Here is an 8,946-nt window from a genome sequence, read left to right as displayed (position 1 = left end):
GGCCGGCATGGCTCAGTGGTTGAGCGTCAATCTATGAACCAGAAGGTTCATGGTTTGATTCCCGGTCAGGGAACATGCCCGGGTTGCAGGCTCAATCCCCAGTGTGACAGCCAATCAATGATTCTCTCTCATCATTGATCTCTCTCTCTCTCTCTCTCTCTCTCTCACTTCCTCTCTAAAATCAATAAAAATATATTTAAAAAAATATATATGTAAACATAAAAGTTACCATTTTAAGCATACAGTTCATTTACATTGTTGTGCAACCATCGCCACCATCATTTCCAGAACTTCTTTTCACCTTCCCAAACTGAAACTCTGCACCAATTAAACAATAACACCCCATTATTTCCTCCCCCAACCCCTGACAACCACCATTCTAATTTTTTTTTTCAATGTCTCCCCATTCACAATACAGACCAGGCAAAGAGCCTGAGCTGAGCTGTATATGGGGTAAGTTTACTCTGCCTCCTCTTTCTGTACAGTCAGTGTAAGAACACAGCCTGTGGTAAGCACCAGGAGGCCGGAATTTTTGTCTCTGTGAATTTGACTACTCTAGGTACCTCATATAAGTGGAATCATACAGTATTTATCTTTTAAATTTTTTTATTTATTGGTTGACTTGAGAGAGAGAGAGAGAGAGAGAGAGAGAGAGAAGAGACATTGATTTGCTGTTCCACTTATTCAAGCATTCATTGGTTGCTCTTTGTATGTGCCCTGACTGGGGATCGAACTGGCAACCTTGGCTCTAACCAGCTGAGCTAACCAGCCAGAGCCAGTACAGTATTTATCTTTTTGCGACTGGCTTATTTCACTCAAAGTTCATCCATGTTGTAGCATGTGTCAAAACTTCCTTTTTAAGGCTGAATAATAGTCCGTTGTGTATATCTACCACACTTTGTTTATTGAAGGGGAGCAGAGCTTGCTACCCCAAAATATGCCTCTTTGAGATATTGATTGCTTTAGGCTGGGTGATTTTAAGAAGTGGGAGACATGGGAGAAGCTCTGAAAACCCAGGAGACGCTTCCCTCTGTGAAAGGCATTTACTTTGCAAGGGAAATCTCCATCTGAAAGGGGGTTTCCCTCACTGTCCCTGGAAGAGGAGGCGACCTACGTGAAGGGGTAGGTTATCCATGGCATGAACCTCAATCTGCAGAACAGCCCTCCTCTTGTTTGCTGCGTCTTACTGGTCACCTCCCATAGCTGACTCCCCAGCCCCAACATCTTTCGTCTTTAGCTGCAGGTAATACTTAAGGGGATGGCCTCTGCCATTTGGGCAAGTCACTCCGTGTTCCTGGGTCTCTCTCTCCCAGGTACACAGGAGGCATACATGTGTGGGGGAGGCATACATGTGTAGGTTCTTTCTGCTGGTCTAATGATGAAATCTACAGGAGACAAACCAGAGAAAATAACCCAATTCAATTACATATATATGTATGGAACCCCACACACATGAGCGAGCCAGAGCCCCTACCCCTCATATGTGAGAGGTTCAGAGACGGACGGGGAAAATGGGGTGTACATGGCATTCCGATCCAAGGATGAGGTCAGGCACCTCGGGGCTTCTGAGGGGAGGAGGTCATGGCAGGAGGATGAGAAGAGCAGATGTTCTGTGGTTAGAAGTGCCCTGCCCTGGAGCTAGGTCATAAAAAGTTATCTCTAGTGATAACTCTAATTATGGGCAAGGCCTCCGATTTAAATCCTTTGTGGGAGAGGTAAAAGATTCTTGTGAGCCCACAGGGTCTCAATTGCCTTCAGTTCAATGTAATCCACACGCCAAAGTGGCACATGTTGGGGAGGCCCGAGCTGAACCCCTTCACGGGTTATTGGAGGTCTATTTGTTTTTCTCCCGCTAATCTGTCTCATGTCAATTTGATTATTAGGCCAGCCAGGAGAGCCTTGAAGAAGAGATGACAATTTTTCTTCCCTCACATCATCCATGCATCTGCTGATGAACACATGGGTTGTTTATACCTTTTGGCTCTTGTGAATAATGCTGCTATGAACATGGGAGTGAAAATATCTATCAGACTCCCTACTTTCAGTTCTTCGGGGGTATATACCCAGAAGTGAAATCGTTGGATCATACAGTCATTCTGTGTTAAATTTTCGGGGAGCCGCCATATTGTTTTCCACAGCAGCTGCACCATTTATATTCCCACCAGCAGTGCACAAGGGTCCCAGTTCCTCCACGCTCACCAACACTTGTTATTCCCTGGTGTTTCTGTTTGTGTGTTTTGAGTAGTAGGCATCCTAATGTGTGTGTGAAATTATTCCAGGATTTTTCACACAAAAAACAGCTATGACTGCCCTGGCTGGTTTGGCTCAGTGGATAGAGTGTCGGCCTGCGGACTGAAGGGTCCCAGGTTCGATTCCGGTCAAGGGCATGTACCTTGGTTGCGGGCACATCCCCAGGAGGGGGTGTGCAGGAGGCAGCTGATCGATGTTTCTTTATCCCTCTCCCTTCCTCTCTGTAAAAAATCAATAAAATATATTTAAACAAAACAAAAAAAAACAGCTATGACCTTTCTAGTGCATCTATCCTGGTGTTGATGTGCAAGAGCGTTTCTAGTTATATAATGAAGAATGGAATTGCTGGGTCATAAGCTATGTGTGTGTGTTAGTTTCCAATGCAATATTACCATGTACATCGTCATCAGGAGTAGATAATCCTTCTAGTTGTTCCACGTCGTAACACTTATTATTACCAGTCTTGTAATTTTCACCAGTGTGGTGGGTGTGAGATGATATTTCACTGTGGTTTTATTTGGCGTTTTCATGAGTAATTACAAGATTAAGCATCTTGTCATAGGCTTCTTGCTCATATTTGTCCCCTCTTATGTAAAATATCAGCCCTAAGTCTTTTGCCCATTTTCCTGTTAGATCATTTGCCTTTGTTTTATGAATGTGTGGGATTTCTTTATTTATTCTGGATTCTAATCATTTCTTGATTACACATGACAAATATCTTCTCCAAATCTATGGTGTGTCATTTCATCTCTCCTGATGAAACAGAAATTTTTTATTTTAATCAAATGTGTCCATCTTTCTCTTTGTGGTGGTACATTCTGTATTTTGCTTAAGAACTTTGCCTCTCTCTGAGATCATAAAGATATTCTCTATTTTCTTCTTAGTGTTTTCCCCCAGGTTTGTTGAAATATAATTGACAAATACCATTGTGTAAGTTTAACATGCACCACATGATGACTTAATATGCATACATATTGTGAATTAATTAACACAATAAGGTTAGTTAACACAGCCATCATCTCATATAGTTACTGTGTGTGTGTGTGTGTGTGTGTGTGTGTGTGTGTGGTGAGAACACTGAAAACCTATTCTCTTAGCAAATTTCAGGTATAGAATACAATATTGTAAATACAGTCTTCATGCTGTCTGAAATTAGTACTTTTGACCAACCTCACCCCATTTCCCCCACCCCCCCAAATCCTGTCAACCACCATTCTCCTCTCTGTTTCTATGAGTTCGGTATTTTTCAGATTCCACATATAAATGAGATCATGCAATATTTGCCTTTCTCTGTCTGACTCTGTTTGAGGGCATAATACCCTCAAAATCCATCCATGTGTCATAAATGGCAGCATTTCCTTCTTTATGGTTAAATAATGCACTTAAGAATTATAAGGTGTTTCTTTTATTTATTTTTAAAGATAATTTTTCTTTTTAAAAAAAAAACAATTGCTTTGAGAAAGGGAGAGAGTGAGAGAGAGAGAAACATCGATTTGCTGTTTCTCTTATTGATGCATTTATTGGTTGATTCTTGTATGTACCCTGACCGGGAATCAAACTCCCAACCTTGGTGTCTAACAACTGAGCTACCCGGCCAGGACAAGGTGCCTAGACCGAAGCCAGACATGGTAAGAACACAATGAAAAATAGCTCTTTTTTTTCTAACACAAACTTTTACTTTCCTTCCATTTTGCTGGGTATTGATGACTCTGGTTGAAATCGGTGTTTGAAAGGTTAGGGGGAGGGGCAAGGATCAGGATTTCTGTGTCACCTTCTCTCCCCCTCACACTGATCCTCTTCGTACCCCACTGCTCCCCACTCGAGGGTTGAATCCAGGTGGTCAGTGTTGGACAGAGCCTCTCAGACCCTGTAGTTGACAACAGAGTGGAGAACGAGGACACCTCCTCCCGTGAGGATGCCAAGTCCAGGCTAACTCTCCAACCTGTTCCTCCTCCCCATTCTCTAGCCGGTGCCTGAGTCCAGGTCTCATGGCTGCTTCCTGGTCTCTCTGCCTCTTGCCTCTCCCCATTTGGCCTCCTGAGCGAGCCTTCGCACTTTGTACCTTCACCATATGGTAGTGCCACCCCCTGCCTAGAGCCTTCCATGGCTCCCCACTGCCCTCAGGATGAAGCCCCAGCTCATTGGTCTGCTTTGCTGCCTAATCGCCATCACTGACCAAACTCCTATTCTGTGTCTTACTCATGTTGTTGGTGACCTTCGATACAGGATTGCTGGGTAAAAATCATTCTTCCGCCAGCCTGGTGTGACCCAGTGGTTGAGCGTCGACCCATGAACCAGGAGGTCACTGGTTCGATTCCCGGTCAGGACAAATGCCCAGGTTGTGGGCTGGATCCCCAGTAGGGGAGTGCAGGAGACAGCCGGTCAGCGATGTTTCTCTGTCATTGATGTTTCTATCTCTCTATCCCTCTCACTTTCTCTCTCACTCTAAAACAATCAATAAAAACATATATTTTAAAAAAATCATTCTTCCCTCCTATAGATGAGGACGCTGAGGCAGTGCAGTGACTCCTCAGAGAGCCACAATTGGGAGGTACAGACACAGGATTTGAACCCAAGCCTCTGGCTCCTGGGCCAGTTTATTTCCCCCTGTACCACTCCGCACTCCCCTGCCCCATCCCCGCCCCATCCCCACCTCTCACCAAGAGCCAAAGTCTCAGCTTAATCTGGTGTAACATGCAAATGAGCTCATTCTGCGCAGGTGATAAAGGGGCCTGAAATGGATCAGGGAGAGGGCAAAGGTCAAAGAACAGACTGAGATAAAAGATAAGAGAAAGTGTGTCCCCTGGCCCTTTACATCTAAGGCTGCCGCTGTGTGTGTGTGTGTGTGTGTGTGTGTGTGTGTGTTGGGGAGGTGGGGAGCCTCAGGGCAGAGGTAACCAGTGAGGTGGCTAATGGGAGGGGCGGGGCGGGAGGGTGGTGAGGTCAGGGCTGAAGATGACAGAAGGGGTGATGGAGGAAGTGAGTAGGACCAGGAAATAAGATGCTGAAAGCACCTCAGGAGGATCGTCAAAATATCCCTGGCATCGATTAACATTTTACAAATAGTAATAATCATTGCGTTTTAAAATTCTCCGTGCCACTCGCTTGCCTGGCCTTTCGGTCATGCCAATAACCCTGGAAAGTGGTTGTTACACGTCCTGTTTGATAGAGAAGGAAACTGAAGCTCGGAAAGCTAAGGGGGCTTGTCAAGGACTCTCAGCTAAGATGTGCCAAGATCCGAAATGCGTCCAGGTCTGCCTGGTGGCCCGCCCCCTCGCCGGGCCGGGGCGTCATTCTGCGATCACTTTGGTTCTTCCAACTGTAGCCGAGTTATCTGGGGGCCCCATAAAGATCCTAACTGGCCTGCTAGAGTGAAATATTCCAGCCACACAGGGCTTAGGAGAGGACATTGGCAATCCTGCCGCTGGCTGGGTGCATAGTGACAGCCCTCTCCGTGTGAGGGTGCCCGGGGCCGTGCGTCCCCTGCCTCGAGGTTCCCAGGTCCACTTCCAGAGCCTACACAGGCCTCTTCCGGGCCCACCTGACACGGGGACGTAGGGCTGGGCATGACCAAGTGTCTGCTGGGGTGTGGGCAGTGGGCAGAGCAAATGCAGGCTGGGCTGTCCCCACAGCTGCGCAGGGGCTGGGTCAGGGACAGGAAGGGGAGGGGGCAGGTAGTGGTCAGTTCTTTCTCTGGGCGCTGCCATATTAGGGACAGGCCTGAACGGGGGTATAACTACTTTTTAAATGCAAAGTTAATAAACATCCAGAGAAGAAATTAATTGTTCTAAAGAGTGGGAAATGTCATCATTTCAAATAGAAAAGACCTGTGCAGCCATATGTTCATTGCAGCGTCATTTACAATAGCCTCCCTCCCTCCATCCTTTCCCCCTTCCTCCTTCCCTCCCTCCCTTCCTTTTTATCTCTCTCTCTCTCTATCTATCTATTATCTACTCACTTTTCCTGCACAAAATGGATTATACTATTCTGCAACCTAATTTTTTTCTTATCCTCATCAGAGGATATTTTTTCCATTCATTTTTAGAGAGTGGGAGGGAGAAAGGAAAAGAGAGAGAGAGAGAATCATCAATGGAGGGAGGGAGGAAGGAAAAGAGAGAGAGAGAGAGAGAATCATCAATATGAAAGAGACACATAGATTGGTTGCCTTTGCACACATGCCCTGACCAGGGTGGGGATCGAACCCGCAACCGAGATCAGTGCCCTTGACTGGGAATCGAACCTGAGACCCTTCGGTCTTCGGACCAACGCTCTAACCACTGAGCAAACAGCCAGGGCAAGCAACCTAATTTTTAACTTCGATACTATCTCTCCGACAGCTGCCAGCCACGATCACCCATCACACCTTATCCAAGGCCGAGAGGCATATTCTTTCTTTTAAAAAATGTTTTTATTGATTTTTGAGAGAGGGGAAGGGAGAGGGAATAGAGATAGAAACATCGATGAGAGAGAAACATCATCGATTGGCTGCCTCCTGCATGCCCCCCACAGGGGACTGAGCCCTCAATCGGGCATGTGCCCTGACCGGGAATTGAACCGCAGCCTCTTGCTTCCTGGGTCGAAGCTCAACAACTGAGCTACACCAGCCGGGCAGGAGGCACATTCTTGAAGGTGGACGAGATCTCACATCTGTGGGTGGCGTCTGGTGCCGGAAGGGGCTGCCAGCACCCAGTCACCTCTTCACAGGTGCACTGACTGGGTTCTTGCAGCAGCCTCCCACCTGCCACCCTCACACAGAGGCCTGCGTCTGCCTCTGCCTCTGCCGGCCCCGGGCTCCTGACCCGGCCCTGTGCCCCGCACCTGGCCAGGCTCACTCTCGGGTGCAGAGCGAGTAGATGGCAGAAGGACAGCCCCTGGGGGAGGAGGGCTTTGGGGACTCATTCACAGCGCGACTTGGTCCAAGGCTGCTCTTGGCTGGTCCGATCATGAAATAAATTCTCCATTCATGAAAGAATGAAGAAACAGATGAGCCATGAAATGCCTGAGCCCGGAGTAATGATGATTAAGGAATGGTGGGAAAGGGGGGTATTACGAGGCTCCGAAAGCATCCGAAAGCTGGGGAGAGTGGCCCGGGCGGGCGGGGCCGCTGTTATCAGAACCTGCCAGGCCCCTCATTCCTGCCTCGTGAGGTCACCGTGACCAGCCCAGACCAGGGCTCCCTGCCATTGTTTGCACCTCACCTCAGCTCACCCCCTTTTGAGAGGCAGTGATGGGTGGATCTGGGGCAGGGGGCCCTCCAGGCGGGCTCTCAAAGAGGGGGAATGTGGTCTGTTAAATGGGATAAACATGATGAGCCATGAGCCACTGAGGAGATGAAGCGCGATCTTGCTGGCGAGTGGGTGGTACAGGACTTGCCACCCTCAGCAGATGCGGAGGGAGGACATCTTTAGGGGGCATGTGCCTCCCCCAGAGGGTCAACTCCCTGAAGCAGGGACGCTGTGTCTGTCCCCGCGGTATCCCCAGAGCCGGAAGCAGCGCCTGGCACACAGTTGGCACTGCACGCACAAACGCTGAGGGCATAAGCGCACCCATTACATAACCGGCTAACAGGCCCGGGGAGGCAGCTCCGGGGCCCAGGGCCTGGTTCCCACACAGGGTGCCGCAATCTGCCCCTTTCCCCGCCTGCCCCACGCAGCCCTGACAGGCAGTGACCACACGGGAAGATGACTCTCTGGGCACTTCTCTAAACGCTCTCTGAGGCCGATGGAATCCCCAGCGCCTGGCTCATCAGGATGAGCAGAGAACTTGGGGCCCAGCGCGGCCCCCCTTCCCGTTAGCAGAGCACTGACCAGCAGCTGGCCGGACTCTGAGGTTCTGTTTGGGGAAGGGAACAGAACATGCAGCCCCAGGCGGGGAGGGACACTTCCCGGCCCCCTCACGTCGGAAATGGGCCCCGGGCTGTCCCGCACCACAGCCTCTGCTGGTCTGAAGGTCACTCCTCTCCCACCTCTGACCTTGAGCCTGCCTTCATCCTGGGGAGTGATCAGGCTCTCGTAGTGAGTCTGAGCAGTATCAGCTCGTTGCTGGGGGTCAAGTTCATGGACCATCTGACGGCAACAAAGTCCTTTTATTGAGCCCTTAACTCCGTGCCAGCTCCTGTGCTAAATGAAAATATTTTATTTCACTTCCTTGCAAGAAGTACCACCCAATTGTCCCCCACACTCTGTCCTTTGATGTGGCTGAGTCTTGGTACAGGCTGTTCCTCAGGTTAAAATGCCCTTCCTGGTTGGCTTGGGGTGGTGAACACCCAATACAATATACAGAGGACGTATTGTAGCATTGCATCCCTGGACCCTATGTAATTTTATTAACCAATGACACCCCAATAAACTCGATTAAAATAAACAAAAAATAAAGTGCGCTTTGGGTGACTACACACCCCTCAGCACCCAGCTCCTCTGTCACCCCCTCTCAGAAGCCTTCTCCATCTTGCCTGAGACAATAAAACCGCAGCCTTCTGTGGGCCCCCACAGCTGTCATTTGGGGTCTGTGTGTTTGTCTGCCCCTGAGCTGTGGCCCGTCCAAGGCCCAGGCTGTGCCGTTTTGACCTCCTTGTCCTGCATGCCCACCTCCATGCCCAGCACACAGCAGGGGCACCATAAAGTCAGGCTCTCCCCCCTCAATGCCTTGGCACTGAGGCACTTGATCGCGTGTACGCCCCTCCTTCCTTTGTCTTTA

Source organism: Myotis brandtii, unplaced genomic scaffold (genome assembly GCF_000412655.1).
Source record: "Myotis brandtii unplaced genomic scaffold, ASM41265v1 scaffold6, whole genome shotgun sequence".
Taxonomy (NCBI): Eukaryota; Metazoa; Chordata; class Mammalia; order Chiroptera; family Vespertilionidae; genus Myotis; species Myotis brandtii.
The sequence above is the reverse complement of the archived record's forward strand: the minus strand, read 5'-3'. Positions refer to the sequence as shown.